This window comes from Eublepharis macularius, chromosome 14, assembly GCF_028583425.1.
Source record: "Eublepharis macularius isolate TG4126 chromosome 14, MPM_Emac_v1.0, whole genome shotgun sequence".
Lineage (NCBI taxonomy): Eukaryota > Metazoa > Chordata > Lepidosauria > Squamata > Eublepharidae > Eublepharis > Eublepharis macularius.
Genome location: NC_072803.1, coordinates 41,489,584 through 41,512,849, shown reverse-complemented (window position 1 = coordinate 41,512,849; position 23,266 = coordinate 41,489,584). Strand labels below are relative to the sequence as shown.

At 42.4% G+C, this 23,266-nt stretch overlaps 1 protein-coding gene across 3 annotated transcripts in view; it reads right to left on the bottom strand.

Moving 5' to 3' along the window:
* Positions 1-23,266, bottom strand: part of STRBP (spermatid perinuclear RNA binding protein) — a 95,914-nt gene that overhangs the window by 62,692 nt on the left and 9,956 nt on the right. For all 3 annotated transcript variants that reach the window (XM_054997818.1, XM_054997819.1, XM_054997820.1), the window contains exons 2-3: positions 15,440-15,464; positions 9,049-9,101 (exon numbers count right to left, since the gene is read on the bottom strand). The gene's annotated coding sequence lies outside the window, so the exon portion shown is untranslated. The remainder of the gene's footprint in view (positions 1-9,048; positions 9,102-15,439; positions 15,465-23,266) is intronic.

Here is a 23,266-nt window from a genome sequence, read left to right as displayed (position 1 = left end):
TTTAAAAAATAACTTGGTTTAAATCCGAATCTGAACTTAAAACAAAACTCTCTCTTAAAACTGAACTTATGATCCCTTTTACAAAAAGCTGCTTCTCTTTCTATTAAAAAACAGAACAAAAACTGTGAAGAAAACATCACCAAGAACACAAAGGTTCATACAATTATATTATGGCTTGATTCTGGGGGATAATGACTAGCAAATCCACTGATACAACTGGCTGACCCTTTACTCCTTTTATGCCAGTTGGAGCAGTACTTTAACTGTAACTACCAAAGAACATGCACATCTCTCTCCAATCTCATTGAGAACCCTAATCTACACAGTAGCTATTACCAGTCCTTAATTCTTGTTGAGAATATTTACTTTAGTGGGATAATGGTAGGGCATGTATAACAGAGAGCATATTAAAGCAGAAAGGAACTCTGGAAAAAAGCAGCATTTGCTGGTGTTGATGTCAACCAACCTCTGCCTACAAAAACCTGTCATGGCTGCAGGCCAGAGAAGAGACTTTATTCAGGACATGAATATGTAAGGTTGCTAACCTCCAGGTGGGGACCGGAGTTCTCCTGGGATTACAGCTTATCTCCAGTGAGGAGCGATTGGTTCTTCCAGAGAAAATACCATTTTTTGGAGAGAAGACTCTACAGAATCATACCCCCATTGAGCACCCTCCCCAGGAAATTCCTTCAAATTTCCAGGAGTTTTCCAAGCTGGAGTTGGCAACCCTAGTATCAAGTTAGCCAAAACTATGTATTGTATACTTCTAAAAATAGCAAAAATATTAAACAGTTGAGAATGTTATTGCACACCCCCCCAAGGTTGTATGAAGATTCTGTTCAGTTTTAAACCAGAATAGGTTGGATGCTACCCATCTGTTCCACTGACCTCAGCACATTCCTTTCACTCAAGGCACATTCTGCCAATGCAAGAGCCTCCTCCACCACTGGAAGAGCCTGTCGTGTTGGTGAAAGGCTCCTTGAGCCAGAGGAATGTGCTGGCACCAGCCGAATGGACCGGTAAGATCCAACCGATTGTTATGACTATAACAACAAATGTGCACTTTTATGTAGAAAGCATCTAAATAATATGAGAATGTTTTGGCTTTATTTATTGAAAGCAGACAGAAATCCACCCTGCCTGCAACCGTGTACTCAGCTAATGTACCTTGCAATCCTGAGTATCAAACCACTTAAATGAAGAATTCTCTTCCAAACAATGCCTGCCTCATTGAGGGATTATCAAGCTTCTGTTCGGCAACAACAGCCAGGGAAGGAGGAGCAACTTGAAAGCAGCACAGGCGCTTTTTCTGGCTGGGCCACAACAGAGAATAATTAAACTGTTGTGTCCCTGAGAGAGTCAAACATGCCAAGAGGATTCTACTGGGCTTGTCTTCCAATTAAAGGCGAGAATGAAAGACAGATTTACACCCCTAAATAGATTTGATAGTGACTAAGAATCACTGCTCTTTGCAAGAACAACCTCCTCCAAAGCCAGCATTTCTGGACATAAAGAACAGGACAAAACTGGACAGGGTCGAGGTAGAAGAGCACACTTTTGATGACAAAAGGGCAACTGAGCACGCTAGAAATGTAGATTCCAGAGACACACACCTTGGAGATAAAACAGGCAGTGGATATAAGAGAAGAATATGCGAGGATTCCAGACTGGAGCATGTCCCCCAATATTCCCAGGACATTCCTTTGGCAACAAACAAATCCTCCCCCTCCCCTACCACCTTTGCCAGCATAATCTTCACAGAAGCGTTTTTCCCACAAACCCTCCAGAGAGAGATGCTGGGTTATTGGTATGAACACACGTGGCCCTTGGCTCTTGCAGGAATGAAAATAGGCTCCTTATGTTGCCTTTGGTATCATATGACACCATCATACAATCATGTGATACCATCATACAATCATTTTTTTAAAAAAAAGGCCATTTCATACACACAAGAGCTTTCTTGGGTTCACAGAGTACAGCCAAAACCGTAATCAACACTCTGAGTGGTGATCCAGTTTCCAAATATAAGAACTTCCTATATTTTAGAGAAAAAAATAGACAAGAGGTGGCTTCAGACCTCCAAACCCGGCTTTGTCCTAATTGCACTCAGAACTTTTTAACCATCCATGGTCCTCCCAGCTCACAAACCTTCAGAGCTGTTACCTAGCCAGACTAGTTCCCAAAATGTCCCCATCTGATCCCACTTGCTGCTTCCATAGCATTAAACTCTGGCATTTCCCTTCTTGTTCTCCATTCCCGTCCCAACATCCCTCCAGCCTCAGCTTCAGCAAAAGATCTTGTTCCTTGAAGTTTGCCACCAACAACACTGAATTACAATCCTTCCTTCAAACCTGCAAGCTGCCCCTCCTTGGTGGCTGCCTACCAGAGACAGATGCAGGGAAATGACTAGCTAGCAGAACCTGGTGTCTTGCTAAATTACCAGGCAGACGTCATAGCAAAGAGGATACACTTGTGCACTGCCTTGAAATCAAAACACACCTTTGCAAGGGAGTCTGGATGCATCAAGTCCTGTTGGTGTCTTCAGGAAACCCAGAGGAGCATCTAAGTGATCACAAATACACTTTAGAGGATCAGAACTTTCCCACACTGAAAACGACGATAGTCCTGGCTAATTTTGGAGAGGCAGCAACTATACAGCTGTGTCTAATTAGGTGGCCGGACAAGTCTGACGGGTATCATTGTTAAAGCTTGTTCAACCAGCCCTTCCTCCTAGCAGAGAAACAAAAGGTCTCTGGGTAGGCCAACACCTTGCAGCATTTAAACCAGTTAAGACACTCTTTTGATTAGAGGCTGTTGAAGAATCTTTCAAGGAGGCTTCCTCCACAAAATGCTTCCCTGAAGCAGGAAACTTTCAATGTTTATGACTGCATGTGAAAGTATTTAGTAGTAATCACTGCACAGGAACCAAGTTTGTATTTCTTAAGAAACCTTTAAGCCAGCAGTCCCCATCATGGTGCCCATGGGCACCGTGACACCCACCAAGTGTTTTTAGAAAGTGAGCAGGTCAGGTTAGGCTTTTGCCCCGCAGGACTCCTGGCTGACTGGTCACTGAAGATCTCATTGGCTGGGCAGACTTTTAAAAATGCTTCAGTAGCAGCTGCTGTCACAGCACAAGAATCTTCACTGCATGACTGAAGGTAAGCTGTGCATAAGAAAAAATATTTTTAAACATGTTCATTTAAAAAGGCATCCTATTAAGCAGAGCTTCTGCCTGCAATGTTACTGTTAAGAGTTGTGTATAATAATAATATTTTATTTATATACTGCCCTTCAGGATGACTTAACAACACCCACTCAGAGCTGTTACAAAGTATGTTATCATTATCTCCACAACAAACGCCCTGTGAGATGGGTGGGGCTGAGAGAGCTCTTAGAAGCTGTGACTGACCCAAGGTCACCCAGCTGGCTACATGCGGAGGAGTGAGGAATCAAACCCAGTTCTCCAGATTAGAGTCACACGCTCTTCTTTACCACTACACCAAACTGGCACTTCCTGGCATTTTGTGGTTGGCTTCACCTTTTGCAAAACCCATTTTGTAAACTGTGCTCACCACCCTGTGTCAGATTTCAAAAGGTCCTCACAGGCTCAAAAAAGCAGGGAACCCCTGCTTTAAGCTGTAGGTTTTGAAAAGTGGTGTTGCTGCACATGGAACAAGTCGCTGCTCAGTGATACAGCATATAGTTTGCAAGTCTAAGATCCAAAGTTTGAGTTGAGGTATCTCCACTGAAAGGATATCTGAGACTGAGGGAGTGGGAAAAGGCCCTTGCCCAAACCATAGAGAACTATTGAGAATCAAGGTGGACATGACCAAGCTAAATGTACCTGTATTCTGCCACTGGAAGAAACATGGCTCAGTGACGCAGCACTATTTTACAGGTAGTCAACTAGGTGGACCAAGGAACTGACTTGACCATAGGTGCATGCTTTCTGTGTGCACTCTAGGATGTTAAATGTGAGGTATTTCAGGCATGTCTTAGTGATTCTGGAGGCAATCTTTACCTGGAGCGGGATATATGGGAAATGTACTATTGCAGTGCAGATGGGAGTTGGTAGATATGTGGTTAGGATTTCTCAAAGACAGACAGTATCTGGTGAAGATGTTTGTTGCCTAATCTCCATAGCATCCTAAAAGCTGACAGTGCAAGGGCCCCTATTTCCCTGCATCTTTGCTAATACTGTGCAATACCAGATTAGTGAGGCACAAAGCTGCATGCCTTGCTGGGATGTTACAGGAAGAGGAAATTGACCTGGCTTGCGTAACAGAGACACGGTTGGAAGAAAACTATGTGGTGTGTCTGCCCCAACTATGCCTGGTTACGCAATCCTCCTCCAATCCCACATAGTTGGCCAGGGAGGAGGGATTGCTATTATCCTCCATGAGCCCACCTGCTTCTGCAGACTCCTATTACGTGACGCTGATAGCAGCAAAGAAATGTTATTTCTCTGCAACCATTGCATCAGCTAGTTCATGACCACCTCAACTGTTTAAAATATCTCAACATCTTCTGACTCCTAAATCTGAACCTTTACAGTGTTAGGAATAGACAACTTGCTGAGACAACTTTGCAAAGTTTTTTGCTGATAAAACAGCAAGAATACACTCTTGATCTGGATGCCAGCTGCAATATAGGCATGGCAGAAGAAATACTTAATGCATCATCTGGTCCACTTATCATTTTGACTCAGTTACAGTAATGGCCATTAACAGGATCCTGGCATCTGTAAAGGCCACTACTTGTTCACTGGATCCTTGCCCATCTTGGCTATTAAAATCATGTAAGGACCACATAAATGTTCCCTTTCTGTCCATCATAAATCAGTCCTAACTCAAGGTACTTCCCCATGACCACTCAAAGAGGCAGTTATCTACCCACTACTTTAAAAACTATCCTCAGATAAAAATGTAGCCAATTACCCACCCTTTCTAGACAATGTAGCAGACTAACGCCAGGTCTTCTTGGGTAACTCTTGGACCCAATCTCGTTTCAAGCCAGGGTATGGGACGGAGACAGCTCTGGTGACTTTAGCTGATGACCTATGTCTGAATGTAGGTAAAGGCCATGCTTTTTTGTTGCTCCTCCTGGATCTATCTGCAGTCTTTGGTACAGTAGAGCATGCCATCCAGTTGAGGTGTTTAGAGACAGAAGTAAGTATCAGGGAATATGTCTTGGACTGGTTTAAACTGTTCTTCATGGAATGGACCCAAAGGGTTGCTGTTGGAGACTAGCTATCTTACTGCGGGAATTATCTTGTGGGGTTCCACAGGGTGCAATTTTATTCAACTTCTATGAAAATGTTTAGGAGAAATCATTTGTAGCATTGGAATTGGGTATCATCAATATGTGGATGACACTCAGCATTACTTCTCATTTTCCAAATTCCCAGATGATGCAGTAGAGATCTTGAGAAACTGCCTGACTGCTGTGGTCAAATGGCTGAAAGCGAACTAACTGAAACTGAACCCAGACATGATGAAAGTGATCCTGGTTGAGAAAGTGGAGCTCCTAAAGGACTTTGTTCTCCCTACTTTTGATGAGGTTCAATTGACTCTTGCTGATTTAGTAAAGAGCTTAGGGGTTATACTGGATCCAGCATTGCTGCTAGAGGACCAAGTTAATGTAGCTGCAAAAAATGCCTTTTTCCAACTAAGTCTAGCCCAGAGGATGCCCCCCTACTTTGATATGGACAATCTGGCAACCTAGATCCATGTCACATTAACATCAAGACTAGACTACTGTAACATACTGTACATGTGTCTCCCCTCAAAGTCAACTCAGAGACTCCAGTTAATGCAAAACACTGCTACACAGTTATTACCAGGAGCTAGGTGGAACATGCATATTACTCCCATTCCTCAGTCCCTCCACCGGCTACCCATCAGTCATCAGGCTCAATTCAAGGTATTAGTTAGCACACACAAAGCCTTCATGGCCTTGGTCTCTCCTATCTACAGGACCCCCTTTGCTCCGTGTTCTGCCATGTCAGCTTCTTATCTGAACAGTGACTTCTGCAAGTAACACCCTGCAAATAGGCAAAAATCAACAACTGCTTGCACACACACATTCTCTATAGTTGCCCCTACCTTGTGAAATGGCCTGCCTGATGAGATTAGGAAAGCTCTCACTCTCTGGGCTTTCCACAAACTATTTAAAATTGAATTATTTAGGAGGCCTTTTTTTACACAGGTTATACTGTACTGAAGTGGTTCAGAGAGATGCTCTGGAAAAGGGTAGGGACTGCAGACTACACTATTGTGTACTGACTGTCACTGTATTGTTTATAAGATGTTCCAGCCATAATTCATATTGACTTACACTATGTTGTCCATCTTGAGTCACACGGAGAAAGGCAAGCTATAAATAACACAAATAAATAAACCAACAGAAATTTCATATATGCAACGCTAGCACCCATTTGCTTTGCATACAGAGGATTGCAGGCTCAAAACCTCTCTCTTACTAAAGGATCCCAGACAACAGGACTTGGACTCACTTTTTTCTGCCCGAGCCTTCAAGAATCACTGCAGGACAGAGGAAGCAATACTGAGCAAGATAGACCGATTGATCTGGTTCACTATAAGGTGGTTTCATATGTTCACAAAGCCACGTCTGTGTTGAGTAACTCTCAATGTTTCCTGTTTGTTCTTGTCTTTATAGATATTCCCATCATTCCCAATAACCAAACCCCTCCTTTGCAATTGAGGTGCTGCCCAGCCTTACATCCAGAATCTTGCCTTTTATTCCACTGGTATTTCAGACAACCCACAGCAGAACCTCATCCCTTTACCAGTGCTCACATAAGGGAACTTAGTAAGTTGCAATATTTCTTAGCAGAAAATGTAACAGAAGAATGAGCCGGAATTCCAGCAGCATGATGGGGTGGGGGGATTCAAGTTCTGGAGAATACTCATCAAAAATATGGTGATGCTTAACTGGGCCAAGGACCCTTCCCTGAATCATCACAGATTGAGCCCTGATGCCAGTCTGCACAATGGAACCATCAGAAAGCAGCCAAGCAGACTCACTGAGCCACTTCAGGGAGATAGCTTCAGGATACAGAGCAGTGTTGAAACTATGCCCCATCCCCAAGTCTTCTTTGGGTAGGGTGAGGGCTAGAAAAGCTTCTTTATATCCCACTTCAGATGCACAGTAAGCAGCCAGTTGTTTCCATGCAGAGAGCATCCCCATTGAGCCACTACTGAGAACAGAAGCAACACAGGGGAACATGGCAATCAGCCAGTAATCCCCAGTGAAAGCGGGTGCTGGAGCCACTCGTTGCACTCTCTGCACCTTGAGCTAGAAGGGCTAAAAAGACATCAGGCTTCTTGTGTATAGCCTATTTGCCTCCAAGGAAGTCTGAGCACTTCAGAAAGGGAAACCCATTTCCACTGGCTTTTATCCTGAACATCTGTTGGAGGGTCGGGACGAAGAATTCTAGACCACTCCTCCCAAGTGTTAACTTCATGTAGATTTCCATTTGCATTCCACACCTTAAACAGCAGATGTCTTTTGCAGATAGTTCTTCCTATATCACACTCAGCCAAAAATTAGAAAGCGCATCATGTTCCTTCTGCAGTATAATTTTAATTTCTGGCCTTTGTCCAAACTTCTCTCTGGCAGCATCCGTCACAGTGGGAAACTGTGTATCTGGGTCAGAAGAAACAAGGAGCTACTCAGAGCGGCTTGCGCTTTGGCGTTGGATGTTGACAGAATAATTGAACTCTTTCAGCAACTTTTCTGATGTGCTCAGACAGTGGACAGAACAAGATCTGCAGTGCTGACCAAAGGAAAAATGCAAGCTTAACTGGAAAACAGAATTTTGGAAACAGAGAAACCGCTATGGCACTTAAGATGCTACTAGAACCAAGTGTTAAACCAATCAACCATCTACCTGACTTGGCAGGGGATCTACCAAGTTCTTGGGTGGAGGCCTTTCCCAGAACTGCCATGCAAGATCCTTGCACTGAAGTTGTCAAACACAGAGAGTTATTGCCCTGCCCTTGGATGTTAGGAAGATTTTCTGGAGGTGCGTGCACACTAATATGGATGTTAAACCTAGCTGGTATTTATTACAGGACTGTAAATATCCAAGGGCTTAAACATATGAAGTTGACATGTTGGTATTTGAAATATTTTTCCAGCTCTTACTTTTGTTTGTGTGTTTAAAATCCAGCAGCTTAATGGTAGGATCGAAGAAGTCAGGACAGCCAGTATGCACAATGTTAGAGACAGACTATGACCAATAAGGCCTGGGGCAAATCCCCACTCGGCCATGAAGCTAGCTGAGTGACCTTGGGCCAGTTGTTTTTTCATTAGCCTAACCTACTTCATGATTCTGTGGTGAGGAAAAAGGGAGGGAGGAAGGGACCGTATGCACTGCTCTGAGGATAGAATACCCAATAAAAAGTCAGCGTAGGAACATGTCAAACTGGGCTTTTGCATATCCAGTGAGGCTTTTGACTTCTTGAAACAGCAGGTGCCCCTTATTCTGTATCAGAAACTAGTCCTGAAATTTCCCTGAGTGTTAAAAATGGCTTACTGTATGACAAAAGGGACTGCTGGCTGGAAAATGCAGATATCCAAAGCCCCCTTGAATGTGCAGAACTAGCTGCGAGGCTCTTCAAATCCAAGACTTACTTCAGTTTTAATGAATGTTATAATCTGCCCCGACCAGGAGGAAGTAAATGTTCCCCACGATTTCTTGCATAGGAATGGCAACTTCATTGCTGGGATAGACAAAAGCTGGTGCCAGCTACATGACAGAAGTCAATTACAGTTGAGATGTTGGCTGTTTCCAAAGAAAGATGCTGTGGTTGAAGCACAGCTCTGCCAGGTTGCTGTTTTTTACCCAAGAAGGTACTTTCTCTTGTATTCTTCTCAACCACCACGGTGCTTATGCAACAGGAAAATTCTCCCACATGATGCTCCATGCTACTCCTTAAAACCATGTAACATGGGACCATTGTCCTTGCCTACTCTTGGGGGGAAAACGGACAGCCTTTCAAATTCTAGAGCAAGATTTCTCACCTAGATTGTGAAGGTGCTGAATTCCTTTCTGGATGATACTTGTGCCGTTCTCTCTGGAGATTAAAAAAAGGTATCAGAAGAATGGACTTACAATGGTGATGGAAACCACATTCCTAAGAACATTTGGCTTCTCCAGGATATCTCATCCATTTGCAATTAGCAATATTAATTTTACAGACTGCAACCAAACATTCAAACTGCTACTGGGACAGGGCATGCTTTATATATTTTGTCTTCAATGTTATGGCTTACACGCAAGACAACTGATAAATGAATCTGAACAAGAAAATAAAAAAGATAGAAACAGAGACAGCTTAAGTATTCAGCCCTCAAAACAAAGCATGTGTTTGTTCTGGAGCAGCCTCAAAGGTCAGTTTATGCAGTACCAAACCAATCAGGTTCTAACAGGACTACAGGGGGTTCCATGCAGAGCCCCACCTCAAACAGGGATAACAAAATGGTTGACAACCATCTTAGAGAGACATTGTGAGTAAACTTCTGTTTGTTGCTTGGAAAGAAAAAAAAAGTGCACTCCTGGAAGTCTCAACAAGACAAGCTGAAGAAGCTGCAGACTAGATGCCGACATACAGGATGATGGAGAAAAAAAGATGCTCCATCCAAAACCCAAGCCAGGAGTGGGGTGCTGGGAAACCCCAAAGTAAGACTGAACCAGGTCAGCCAACCCTGCCATGCAGCCCTACACTGACTCCCAATGCTTTTTATGATGGCCCAGAGTTGCAGAATTAGCTTGAGCTTGAGCAACTGTTGCACAAAAGCCCCCATTACTCCCCTCTCCCCACCCATTTCTTCTTAATGCTGTACCACACAAAACCTATGTTTGGACCTCCCTGCAGAAGAAGACTTCCCAGCAAACCTTGATCTTGTCCATGGGCACCTGAATAGCCAGTAAGAGAAAATGGCAGCAAATTTGGGGCATGTATTGGCGTTGGGCCACTGCATTGATGTCACTGCCAGCAAAACAGGACACTCTAAGATTCACAAAATCTCTTTGGTTCTCCCCCCTGTCATGATGTCTAATCACTTCCAACCAAAAAAAGTGACATGACACAGCAGTAGATCAGCCCCTGCCCTCAAAAAGCTCCTAGACAAAACTTTAGAGCAGTTTGTTTTCTGCTATAAAGGTTTGTCCAGACTATGACAGAGTAATGAAACACCTTAAAGGCTAGACAATTTATTGTGTTATAAATTCTCATAAGTCACATCCCACTTTGAAGCATATATGTGACTGCTAACTAAGCATCTGACAAACAGCAGAAGGCAGTAGGGAGGGAGTTATTGCAAAGGCAAGTCAGAAGACCCAGTTTCTCCAGACATGCATGTGCAAATTACATTGCAGACCACAGATGAAAATGAGACACAGTCAAATCAGCAACCAGCTCAGAGTGGGTGTATGTCCTAGAAAACGGGGCCTTCTGACCTCTCTGCAATAAAGAGTAATTCACTTCACCCACTGCCCTTCTACTCTTTATAGATTTGCATGTATGTTATGCATATATCTTTGCCTACTGAATATAACAATTCATGCAACTAATGAATTGAACTATGTATCCTGAAAGTTTGTACCATAATAAATTGGCTAGTCTTTACAGTACTGTGACACTCTTATTTGGGTTGCCAACTAAGATTTATAACCCCCCCACACACACACACACATCTGCCTTTACATTGTAGAACCCCAGATGGGGAGCTTGGGAGAAGCTTTGTTCCCAATGGTGGGTTTGTATATGCACATGCACACACACACACACACATGAACTTTTGGCCTGTGACTGCTTCTGGTCAAACGGGCTTTGGAAGAAATGCAAAAAAAAATGTTTACTAGAAGCAAGTAAATAAATAAACAGGATAAGTGTACACATCATGAGCAATTCTCCTTAAATGCACTTTTAACTATTGGGAGGATCATCTGTCTGTAGCCAAATGTACTTAAATATTTTAACAAAAGAACACACAAGGATATAAATTAAATAAATAATACAGTAGAAACAGAACAAGCTGTGGGTATTTCTGAGTTCCAAGATTTTTTTGAACTGCTGCCTCCCTAAAATGTTTGGTGGAGGCAGCAGTGGCAACAGAAGCATGTAAGCAGGCTTCTATGATACATTTTAAGAGTTATGCCTGAACCTTTTACCAACTGCATTTTTGAGTTCCTGACTTCCCTTATGTTTGCATCCCTTTTTAAAAATGCATAAAACCATTGAGGCAGGGCCTGACAAGCTAGTAGTGCATTTAAGTGAAGGCTCATTAATCTTTAAACCAGCTGAGAGAGACAAGGAGGAGATCAGTGTGCCAGTGCAGATTTGCAGCACAAAAGGAAAGGAAGAGTGCCAGCTTGTTCAAAGTATTACCAACCCAGGAAAGCCCAAGAGGTAATTCAAGAAGGGAAACAGGCAGCTGCAACTACTGTATTACTTTTGGTAAGGAAAAGTAGTGCTGGGAATAGAAATAAACACTCAGATTCCAGGCCTGTGCTGTGTCCACATAATGCATCCTTAAAAAATAAACAGAGGCTTTAGATCTTTTTAAAAAAATTGTGCAGACAAGATTATTTTTTCTAGTGGTAACATTTTTATAAATAGGTCTAAGACCATTAGCATGTAAGAGACGTCGCCTTTTCCATTGGCATGCTCCCTGCAAGCCTTCCTGATAACGCTAGGAAGTGTGGAAAGCAGCAGGAAAATAGGAAGATCCAAGATGAGATGGCTTGACTTAATAAAGGAAGCCACAGCCTCCAACTTGCAAGATCTGAGGAAGGCTTTTAATAATAGGACATTTTGGAAGCCATTAATTCATAGGGTCTCCCTAAGTTAGAACTTGACAGAACATAAAACACGAGATGATTGAGCTTCAGAGCACTTCTATAAGAGACTCTCCTTTCCAATAAAGCATCTCTACCATTTCTGAATATGGGACAACTACATTAGTAAGCGGCCAAATTATCCTGTGGGCCAACCTTTGGCAGAGCACATGATCATAGGACCTAACTCTTTCTAATCTCATATACTGGGTCCCATGGGTGGATTCGACTCATTCTTAGGAAAGCAGTATTCAAAAAAGAAAGTTTTGCTCAAGTCAGCATAGCAGAGCCCTGATTATCACCTCCACCCACTTCCAAACATATGACATGGCCCACTTGCATGAACCAGCCAGTCATTTTACTTTGTAAGCACCTTCCTGCATTGCACTTGCTCTCTGCTTGTGATACGCAGCCATTGTGGCCACACCAGGTCAGGAATGTCCATGTTGAGTATATGAGTTTGTTTAAGGGATAGTAGACAAGATAAACTTGTTTTTGTCAATGCGTGGACACCCTTTACAGATTACTGGAAATCAGAACTCAGCCTAAACTGATCCTCATAACAGCTTTTCTTTATTGTAATTTAATAGTCCAAAAGATGAAAAGTATACTCATATATTCCTAATAGTATTTTTTTTAAAAATAAAAGCTGTTGTTTGTGTTGTATTGGTAAAAATATGTTTTTTTAAAAAAGGAATGGGCAGAAGTTCAGCTGATGGACCACTGAGCAATTCTTATGGACCATGTAAGGCATGCTGGCTGCTTGGATCCTTGCAAAGAATGCTGGGCTAGGGTGACCTTGGTCTGATCCAGCAAGGTGATTCTGATGTTCTTAAGGAAGAGTACAGACTCTGGACGACCCGTTAGTTATCCATCATCTGTTAAGAGATTCAAGGTATACACATTTGGCTGTGCAAGTTTAAAACACAGTTGTGGGTTATGGAGATTTTTTGTAGCTTTAAAAAGTAGACCAAGCAAGATTAAAGTCAAGCAGTTGCAGGGATCTTGCTCCCCTCTCCTTGCAAGCAAGAATACTACTCCAACTGTTACTTGCCCTGTAACCACAGAGGCATATGGTCCCCGACACCAGCAAGAGGACCAAGACTGGTGGACTTGGATTTCCTGCACTGAACAGAGGGCTGGATAGAACACCTGTGTGATCTTTTCCAATTGTAGGATTGCACCATATCTGTCACAGCAATGACCTGAATAAGTCTGGCTCCAAACAAGTATAAAATCTTGCTAACAACTCTCCTCTTTTGCTAAAGAATTCCTCTCTCTTTTCACCCAACTTTCCTTGTGCATCCTACCATTTAGGGCCAAAACACATGGAACAAAATTCACTGGTCTCCATCCATCCGTAAAAAGTAAACTTAACTGTTTAATGGGAAAGGGTTGTGGCTCAGCGGCAGAGTATCTGCTCAGCATGCAGAAGGTCCCAGGTTTAATCCCTGGCATCTCCCGCTAGAAGGATCAGTTGGAAGATGATGTGGAAACCCACTTCTAATTTGAGCAGACCAGACTAACCTTGACAGAGCAAGGTCAGTATAAAGCAGCTTCATATATGTTCACTACCCTGATTCATATTAGGGCTCAGAAAGGTCCCTTCAATCCATGCTCAGCTTCACCAACTGAAACTGTAACAATGGTGCGGGGAGCCCGGTTTCAAAGAGGAAAAGGGATACTTCCTAATATATCAGCATGATGTAGCAGTTAGAATGTCAGGTAAGGATCTGGGAAAGACAGGTTTGAACCCCCACTCTGCCATGGAAATTTGCTGGGTGACCTTGGGCTGGTTACTTTCTCTCAGCCAAACTTACTTCACAGTGTTGTCAGGAGGAACAGAGAAACCCATTGCAAGTCACTTTGGGTTAACACTGGGGAAGAATAATGGGATATAAATATCTAAGACAGAATATGTATTTTTCTTTAAAATGCTAACAGAACAGAGTCCAGGTTTAGTGAAACCAAACCAGAGGGAGGGGGTTCAAAAAGTAAAATCCCCTCTTCCATCCCTGTGTGCCCCTGATTCAGAACTGGGGGTGTGCACACAATATACCTTTTACATGGATGGAGAGCTGCAAACTTTGCCACACGTCTTTTGGCCCTAATTCGTATGCAAGCCTGAATGAAGGTTCTGCATTTTTATTTTGATTTATGTACCATGCCTATCAACAGCAATGTATAATAAAGTGTTAGCTGCTTTGGGTGGTCATTTCTGTTTTAAATGCAGGATTAGCAGATATAACAAATAATCAATTCAATCACAGCATAGGATGATCTGTTATTTGTCCCAGGGGACTGGTTCCCCTTTACAGCCAAAAGGGAAGATTGCACCAAAGACCCTCTCCATTTCTTCTATTGTTCTACAATTGTAACAGGGAAAAGACGACAAAGCATCATTTTCCAATGTAAGACAAGAGACGGCTGATTAAGCATCAAGTTTCAGAGTGACTTTTGTGTTTTGCTTAGTTCAAACTGCCTTGGATGCGGCAACCACACAGATCTGTCATTTAGAAACAAGCCTGAGGTTGGTTAGTATCAGAGCAAGTGTTCCTCTGGTGAGCTCCCATAGGAAAATAAGAGGTAGCTGCAACTATGCATGATTGCTCTATGGAAGTGAAAGAAAGACTGTTTTTCCCTCTTGAGGGTCCTCAGTAAAGCACAGAATCAAGCTATACTCCAAAGGCTATTGGTAAGCAGAGATCTCAGTCTACTTTGCAAACTAGGCACCCTATAATATACAGACCATGGGCAAGTCAAGAACTATTGGAAAAGGCTGTTCTTGATTTGAGAATACATTAGAGCCCACCAAATGCCAACCTTGGAGCATCCAAAGGGCCCTAACTTCTAGGAGAGGTGTGTGGTATTTTTGGAACCAAACTAGCAGTTAGGTGATACTGCAATGTTTCTGTCAGACTAAGAGGCCCAGGTGCAAATCTCTACTCAGCCAGTCACACACACTCAGCCTAATGTACCTTACAAGGGTTGCTGTGAGGATAAGCAGAAAGAGGAAAGAAACTTACATGATGCCCAGAGATCCTTGCTAAATGACTTAGATAAAACTGTGATTGCTTTTACTTTCACCCAAAGGTGGCAACAATGCCAATATTCAATTTCTGTCAAGAAAACCCAGTTTCAGTGCTACATACTGAAGTTCCATATCATATCTCAAAATTGTGGAAGGGTTTGGGGTCTTAGAAAGCGGAAATTAAGGGACATGCTGTTCTTTGTTATCACCAGCTTTCAAAAGTCACACTGTCAGCACTCAGAAGCAAGGTGTTTAATTCCAATGCAGCAGAAAGTGAAACTTCTTCATTACTCCAGTTTGTGGTTCCTGAATAGTAGACCTTTGGCACACATTCTGTAATTTGTACAAATGCTCCCACCTCTAGCATTCTCCAAACAAGTAGACATAACCCTTCTGTAAAAACTGTCATTCATAACGGCATAGATCACTATAGATTCCCCCTTAGGCCTATTCTATGTTAAATTCTTGAGCCAGAAAATTAATTGGCTGGTTTCAACTCTACCAGCATTGCTTATCAGCACAGAGTTCATGCTAAAACTTACCTGCACACACCTCCTCACCCCATTACTGTGTACACATAGGAGAAAAAAAACAGAGAATTTAGTTTTGGCTTGAAAATTGATCTTCAGTGACTCTTGAAGATGCAAGTGCATGCAGACATAGAACACTGGCAAAGAATGGCATGCTTCCAACTACTGGGATTAACTGTCACAGGGAGAAATCCAACAGAATTCATTGCCACAGGATACTGGTTAGAACTATGAGATTATCCCTAGATAATACCCTAACAGCAATGGCTGTTAGATCTAGATTATTCCTCCTATGTCTCATTGCAATTATAATCAACTAAGCATGCCTTGATCTGGATAGCCCAGGAGAGCTTGATCTCATCAGCTTTCAGAAGTTAAGAAGGGTCAGCTTTGGTTAGTAATTGGATGGGAGACCTCCAATGAAGCCCAGGGTTGGAGAGCCAGGCAATGGCAAACCACCTCTGTTAGTCTCTTGCCATGAAAACCATGCCAGAAGTGCCAGAAGTGCATGCAGACATATGACTTGAGGGCAGGATTTCATTTTTTCAAGCACACCTTATAAACAAATATAATCTATATGCCATTTGAAGGAATGGACTCACAAGCACTTCCTTATTCCTTCTGACTGGACCCCGGGGAAGTTGGAAGAACACTACACACAGCTACACACGGCCTCTGCTTGGTGACACACCATTTCCTCTCACTCCCCAAAAGTACCAATTACAAACTGGGTATCCACCGACTACCACAATGACTCTCAAGAGGATTTCCTGCCAGACAGTCATACATCTAATACTCCATACCGTTTTGCTGCTTAGAGGCCTCGTCTAATTGCTGCGCCTCCCACTACTGTTCTACCAGCAAGCACTGGGGTGATCTATCGCAACTTCACACTGTAGAACTATCATGCTCCAGAGATGGAAAGCTTCTCTGCTGCTCCTCCCTGGTATCACACTTCAGATAGCTAGACGAAATAGGGATGGTGAGTTTCCAGAGATCAGAGTCAAATAGTTCAAAACATAAGGAAGTTTAATAAAGAAATAAAAGATTACAAGCTATTGGGCTTGTAGAAGAACAAGCAGAAGAACAAAGAAAAGGTGAAAACACCCAATCCTCTTTCCCTTCTCTAGGTACTTCCTAAATGATGTTTGATTTAGGAGAAACGAACTTTACTTCAAAAAAATAAATAAATTACAGTTCATTATTACTACCTTAAATCTCCAGGCTGGGACTTCTCTCCATAGTCCAGTCTCGAGGACAAGATGGAGTCCCTAGCTGAAAGTTATGTCCAGCCTCTTTGAACCTGTGAGTAACTTTGGAATTCCAACACAGGGTGGTGGGTACAACCACAATATGGCCACCCCAAGAGGCAGAACCAATCACACAAAGCCCAAGAGCAGGGGACAAGAGGAGAAATTGTTAAAACACACTGGGAGAGGTGTGAGAGACAATAAAACCAACACTGTGGTAGCTGTCACCACATACAATAATTGAAACACTGGGGTGAATTTTTGGGTGGAAAGCATTTATCCACATGCCACACTGACAGGCAGTCTTGATGGCTGATTCGCAATTTTGGAATCTTTCCACCACTAAAGCCTAAGCCTGAACATCCTCCTTTGCACTAAGGTTTGTACAGCTCATTCTGCAAAAATCTAAGGAAGCAGAGAACACAGGGGCCAAGACATGAGCTATCAATGAAATTGCAAATTAATCTCCAGTGTAACTAATACGTAATACAGTATGCATGCAATTCTATTTCAATGTTGTTGTATTCACTGGTGCCTGGATGACCATGGAACTGTGTGCCTTTCATACTTGTGCATGACCTGGCTCTTCTGCAGAAATTTCTTGTGGCATTGCAAGAGTGGAATATAAACCGCAGTCCTGAGCCTAGAATACAATGGGATCTGTTAAATCCCGCACTGCAGAGCTAAAAATAGTTACATGCTGCAGGACTCTCACATATCCAGGAATAATTCCTGAGGGACTGATACTGAGAAAACAAACTAGGTGGTGGAGGGGAGAGAGACAGCAAGGGGGGGGGGGAGGGAAAAGGATGAAAACAAAACATTTTTCAGTGCCTACTACCCTCCTCCCAGAAGCTTATGACTAGCTTCTAATTGAAAGAGGAGAGAGTTACTGCATGCAGCTTTTCAAAATGCAAATAATGACATTTATTGTATAATAGGGGGGGGGGACTCATGCTGTGATCCCCAAGTACAAGAAAGTAACAGCACGAACATAGATTGGGGGCAGGAATTCAATTTCTATCTCCTTGGATTTTGGTTGCTGCTAGTAGAAAATAGAAGGAACCACAGCATTTATGTCTTGTAAAGGGCATATTTTCCCCCTCTGGACAAATTCAGGCATACACCTCAAGCCAGTTTAGTGTAGTGGTTAAGAGTGGCAGGACTCTAATTTGGAGAACCAGGTTTGATTCCCCACTCCTTGAAGCCAGCTTGAAACCACTGAATGGCCTTGGGTCAGTCACAGCTTCTCAGAGATCTCTTCTCAGCCTCACCCACCTCACAGGGTGATTGTCATGAGGATAACAACAACATACTTTGTAAACTGCTCTGAGTGTGGCATTAAGTTATCCTGAAGGGCAGTATATAAACTGAATGTTATTGTTGTTGTTGTTGTTATTAACATGTGAAGTATGGTGGTGGAAAAAAGTAATAGTTGACTTATGGCAACCCCTGGTGGGGTTTTCAAGACAAGAGACTAACAGAGGTGGTTTGCCTGACTGTGCAACCCTGGTCTTTACTGGAGGTCTCCCAGCCAATTACTAACCAAACCAAAAAAAAACCAACATGTTTTTTTGTGATGAGGATGACTTTCATACAGGAACACTCACCAGACTGGCAGCAACTCCCAACTGAGCATGCATACAGTGGCAAACCCCATGTAAAATCAAAAAGAGTCCAGAAGCACCTTTAAGACTAACCAATTTTATTATAGCATAAGCTTTCGAGAATCAAGTTCTCTTCGTCAGATGCCTGATCAAAGGTGCTACTGGACTCTTTTTGATTTTGCTACTACAGACTAACACGGCTAACTCCTCTGGATCTAAAACCCCATGTAGTGAGTTTAGCAGCCCTCAAGACTTTCTCAAGCTCTGATTTTTAATTATGTATTAGAATTATTTTTACTTCATTTATATCCTGCCTTTCTCCCCAATGGAGACATAAAGAGGCTTCAATCGACCTCCTCTCCTCCATTTTTTCCTCACAATAACTCTATGAAGTAGACCAAGGTGAGACAGAATAACTGGCCCAAAATCACCCAGCAAGCTTCCGTGGCAGCGTATGGATTTGAATCCATGTCTCCCAGACCATAGTCCAACACCCTTACCCACTACACGATGCCGACTCTCAGGCAAACTTAAAGCTAAGATTAAAACAAGCTGTTCTAAGGCAACAGCAGAAAAGACTCAAGCTGTCCCTCGTGCATCAAAAGACCCCAAAATTCCTCAGAAATAGATAACATTACATTTCATGATTTCACAAAGGGGAAGTCAGAAGCTGAAGATCACAATTCAAACAGTTCTCGCAACCTACGCATATATCAGGTCTACGATGCATATGGGGCCCCTCTAGCTGTGCAGGGAAGGAAGAGTCCGCTTCAATGGGCCATATTAAGAAACACAGCAACAACTGTCAATTGTGTATGATGTAGATAATGTTAATCCCAACAGCAGCTCTGTTTTTAGATAAAGAGAACATCTGACACAGTGGAACTCTTTCATGCTCCAGGACTTCCTAATCAGCATGTTAATTCACATTAAGAAATATAATGGGTGCTCAAACAGGTTTCCTAAAAAACATCAAGATTTAAATAGTCAAAGGGTTTTCAATTGTGACAAGGTATAGACTAAAAGGCATCTCCTATTAGCCTACTAATTGGCTCTAGATCATCACTAAACTTTGGTCACTGATTGTTTGGCTTGGGGTCCTCTTGAAGACAATATTTTCAGCTTATATCAAATCACAAACTAGTTTCCGTGTGGCTACCCCCGCCCCATCTTGCCGCCTCTCTCCTTTCACCTCCCTACAGCTTCTCACCATACTGCCTCCACCCAGAGCATCTAACGCACCTCCTCATCTCATTCCATAGGCAAGCCACCCATGCCCAACAGAGCAGTGATTCCAGTCTAGCACCAGTAAAGCAAATGGGGGACTCTGCTCAGGGTTGTACTCTTAGTTTTTTCAGAGGCCTTCTAAAAAAAAAAAAGTGGCCCATTCCGGAGAATCCATCCAACATTTTCCACAGTGAAGACTGGCAAAAAATTGACTGAACTCAGCAATCTGTCCGCTCTCCTTCCTAAATCCTTTTACATTTTTTAAAATTAAGGAATGCACTCTACATCGGTCTGCCCTTAAAAACAATCCAAACTCCAGCAGTAAAGAATGCCACAGCCATGTGGAAACTGCATATCATTTAGTTTCTGCAGCAGTAGAAAAGAGCAAGAGACCAGTAGCACCTATAAGACTAACAAAATTTGTGATAGGGTATGAGCTTTTGTGAGTCACAGCTCACTTCTGCAGGCACTCCATTGGTTATAGATCAGTTACTGGGTTCAATTCAAGGTGCTAGCTATCACCTACAAAGCCCTTAAAGGCACTGGCCCTACATACCTGCAGAAGCACCTCTCCTATTAGGTTCCACTGTGAGAGCTCTGCTCAGAGCTCTGCAAACAGGTAAAAAACAGCAAATGCCTGTTCACTTGTGTTCTCTTACAACTGCTCATCCTCCAATGTGATATATGCCCTCATGTGCTAACAATGTCCATCTGCTCTGTACATTGGACAAACCAGCCAACCTCTGCGCAAAAGAATAAATGGACACAAATCTGACATTAAAAATGGCAACATTCAGAAACCAGTGGGAGAACACTTCAATCTACCAGGACATTCCTTTAAGGACTTAAAGGTCACTGTAGTTCAACAGAAACCTTTCAAAAACAAAATCCAATGGGAAGCTGTTGAATTGAAATTCATATGTAAATTTGACTCAGTCAGGCTGGGATTGAATAGAGACTATGAATGGTCATCTCATTATCAGAAGTAACTGACTTCCTCAACAGAAGTAAACTGATCTCCATATCAGAAGCTACTGTTTGCATCTACTCCTCCCTCCCCTCTCCACCTATATATCTGACCAGTTTCTTCTTGCCCTCCATGCATCAGACAAAGAGAACTGTGATTCTCGAAAGCTTATGCTACAATAAAGTTGGTTAGTCTTAAAGGTGCTACTGGACTCTTTTTGATTTTGCTACTACAGAGTAACACGGCTAACTCATCTGGATCTATGTTCTCTTTTGTAGCTCCCACATTATGGAATGGTCTGCCTGATGCTACTAGGAAGCCCTCACACTTCTGGCATTTTGCAGCATGTGCAACAAAACAGAATTGTTCAGGAGGATATTCTTGTAGTGGGAGCAGAGCTGTGGAGGTCATGATAATCAGGGATAATGTGTTTTTCCTCCCCTTTTCCACTTCTTCAGTCTCATCCCCACTCTATTATATTGTTTTGCTAGAAATCTTTGCTGTTATATTCAAATGTTAATGTTCTTTGTAATACGCTTGCTGATAGACTGGATATTTCTATTTGTCATCTGCCTTTAGTCCCAATAAGGAAGGCAAATTATAAATGAAAATAAATATATATAAATAAAAGAAAAATCTCTGTAAGACATTCTTGCCTCATCACTTTTAAGTGCTCAGTGTTTCTAGCAAACATACCTGAGTGTAGAGAAGTCCAGAATTTGTTAACAAGCCTTTACACTGATATTGTAAAAAAATGGCTTGGCTCCTGAAATACTGCCAACTGACCATTTACTTGACTGTGGGCAAATATTGTCATATAGTCTGTGAAATCAAGATTGCTGATGTAGGTGTAGACACTTAACATTCATCAGCAACTATTATTTTGGATTGCTGCTGTTACTTTGCCTCTTTTCTGCTTCAACTCCATTTTAAAAATCTGAACCAGGATAAAAGCCACACTAAAGAACCAGCGTAAGTTTTAATTAAGCATCACAGTTATTTTCAGAAGTTTACTTCAGTATTTCACAAAAGCAGATAGGCTAGTTATAAAAATAAAAATTTAAGTATCAATCAGCTAATTATCAGAGTACCTTTTCTGTTGTTCCAGTAAAGTAATGTTTTAAAAATATGTGACCATTATTGGGCAGTATTTGAATGGTTAATGGACCTTCTTATCTTAAAAAACTGGTAAAATGCCCAACCCTAGGTAAAAAACAGATTTTACTATGTTGGGGTAATTTTACAGGTAAAAAAGCCATCCACACAAAATGAGACCTCTTCATGCAATTTGGAATGAAGGATACTTTTTGCAATTCTGTATTAAGAGGACGAGAACAGGGGTTTCACACTCTCAGAAACAATACCAAAAAAAGGAGCTTTCAACAAGCTAAAGCAATAGCCAGTGTCTGGAACCAATTACCATTCTAACCAAGTGCAATAAAAGCTGCCTCTGCTGCCAAGCAAGTGAAGAAAAATACTTCTACACGGATGATGACTACATTGAATGAGACATCCAGAAGAATAACAGAGGATGCACAAATGGAGGAAAACAGCTGGGAAACTAGTCGTCCATCTGCCAGTTAGGAGACAGAATGTCTCCAGAATGTGTTTTCCCAGGGAAACTTGGGGGTTTGGACATGCTAGAAAGCTCTGGTCCACTTCCAGTGCCAGCTTATTCCTTATCATGTAGCCTACCTAAAAGAATACAAAACATATTTTTCAGCATTAATGCTCCTATTCCAAACAAGTGTCTTTGGCTGACTCTTTCACTCACTCCTATGCCTCATTGCATGGTGTAGAGCACTAGATCCTGTGCAAGCATTGTAAAACTTGTTGCTATGCTCTGTTACTGTGGGCCAGGTCTGCCTCTCCTTTACTGATGCTGCAGCAGCCACCACCATCAGCAGTAGTGCATTAATGCACCAGAACAGTTACTACGTAGAGGGATATGTGAAAAGGTGCGACTGATGGTTCATCTATTTTTTTTAAAACTCTCCCCCACCTCTCTCCTAAAGAAGACTCAAAATGGGTAGTGGTTGGGGGCATTATAAAGGCAAGCTGAGAAAAAAATAAATGAATTTGACCCCATGAAAAAAGGAGGGCAAAGCTCAGTGGTAAATCAGTACATGCTTTGCAGAATGTCCCATTTTCAGTTCTCAGGAACTCCACTTAAAGGTCTCAGATAGTAGAATTGGGAAAGATTCTTATCTGCTTGCCATTATTGGGCACTGACCTAAAGGACCAATGGCCCAACCTGGTATAAGGCAGTTTTGCAGGATCTGCTTGGGACTCCACCAGTGGGATTTAAATTCCAATACTGGCTTCACAAATGCAAACAGCACGCTGGGCTGAAGAGTTCACATTCCAAAGTAGACCTGCTTCCCAAGTGCTTAAGAACTGAAAGGAGATGTGGTGAGACCTCCCTCCCTTTTAGGGCTCAATGGAACTGCCACAGGAAACAAGTCTTAGAAGAAACTGTGGTACTTGCAGAGTAGTCCTCTACAGGAGTGTGCAATTCAGGTTTCCAATTCGGGATAAATACCCGAATTGGACCTGATTTGTAAAGGTTCGGGATTTCCGAATTGGGCCCAGCATGCTGGCCCGGATTTGGAAATGCCTTTCTGAAGCATTCGGGTTGCTTCGGAAAGCTTCAGGGCACTTTCAAACCCTGCAGCTGGCTCTAGCTGACCAGTGGAGGAGGCAGCTCTCCTGCCGGTCAGCTGGAGCCAGCCAGCCGCAGAGTTTGAATTAAAAGCACCCAAAAGGGGTGCTTTGAATTCAAACCCAA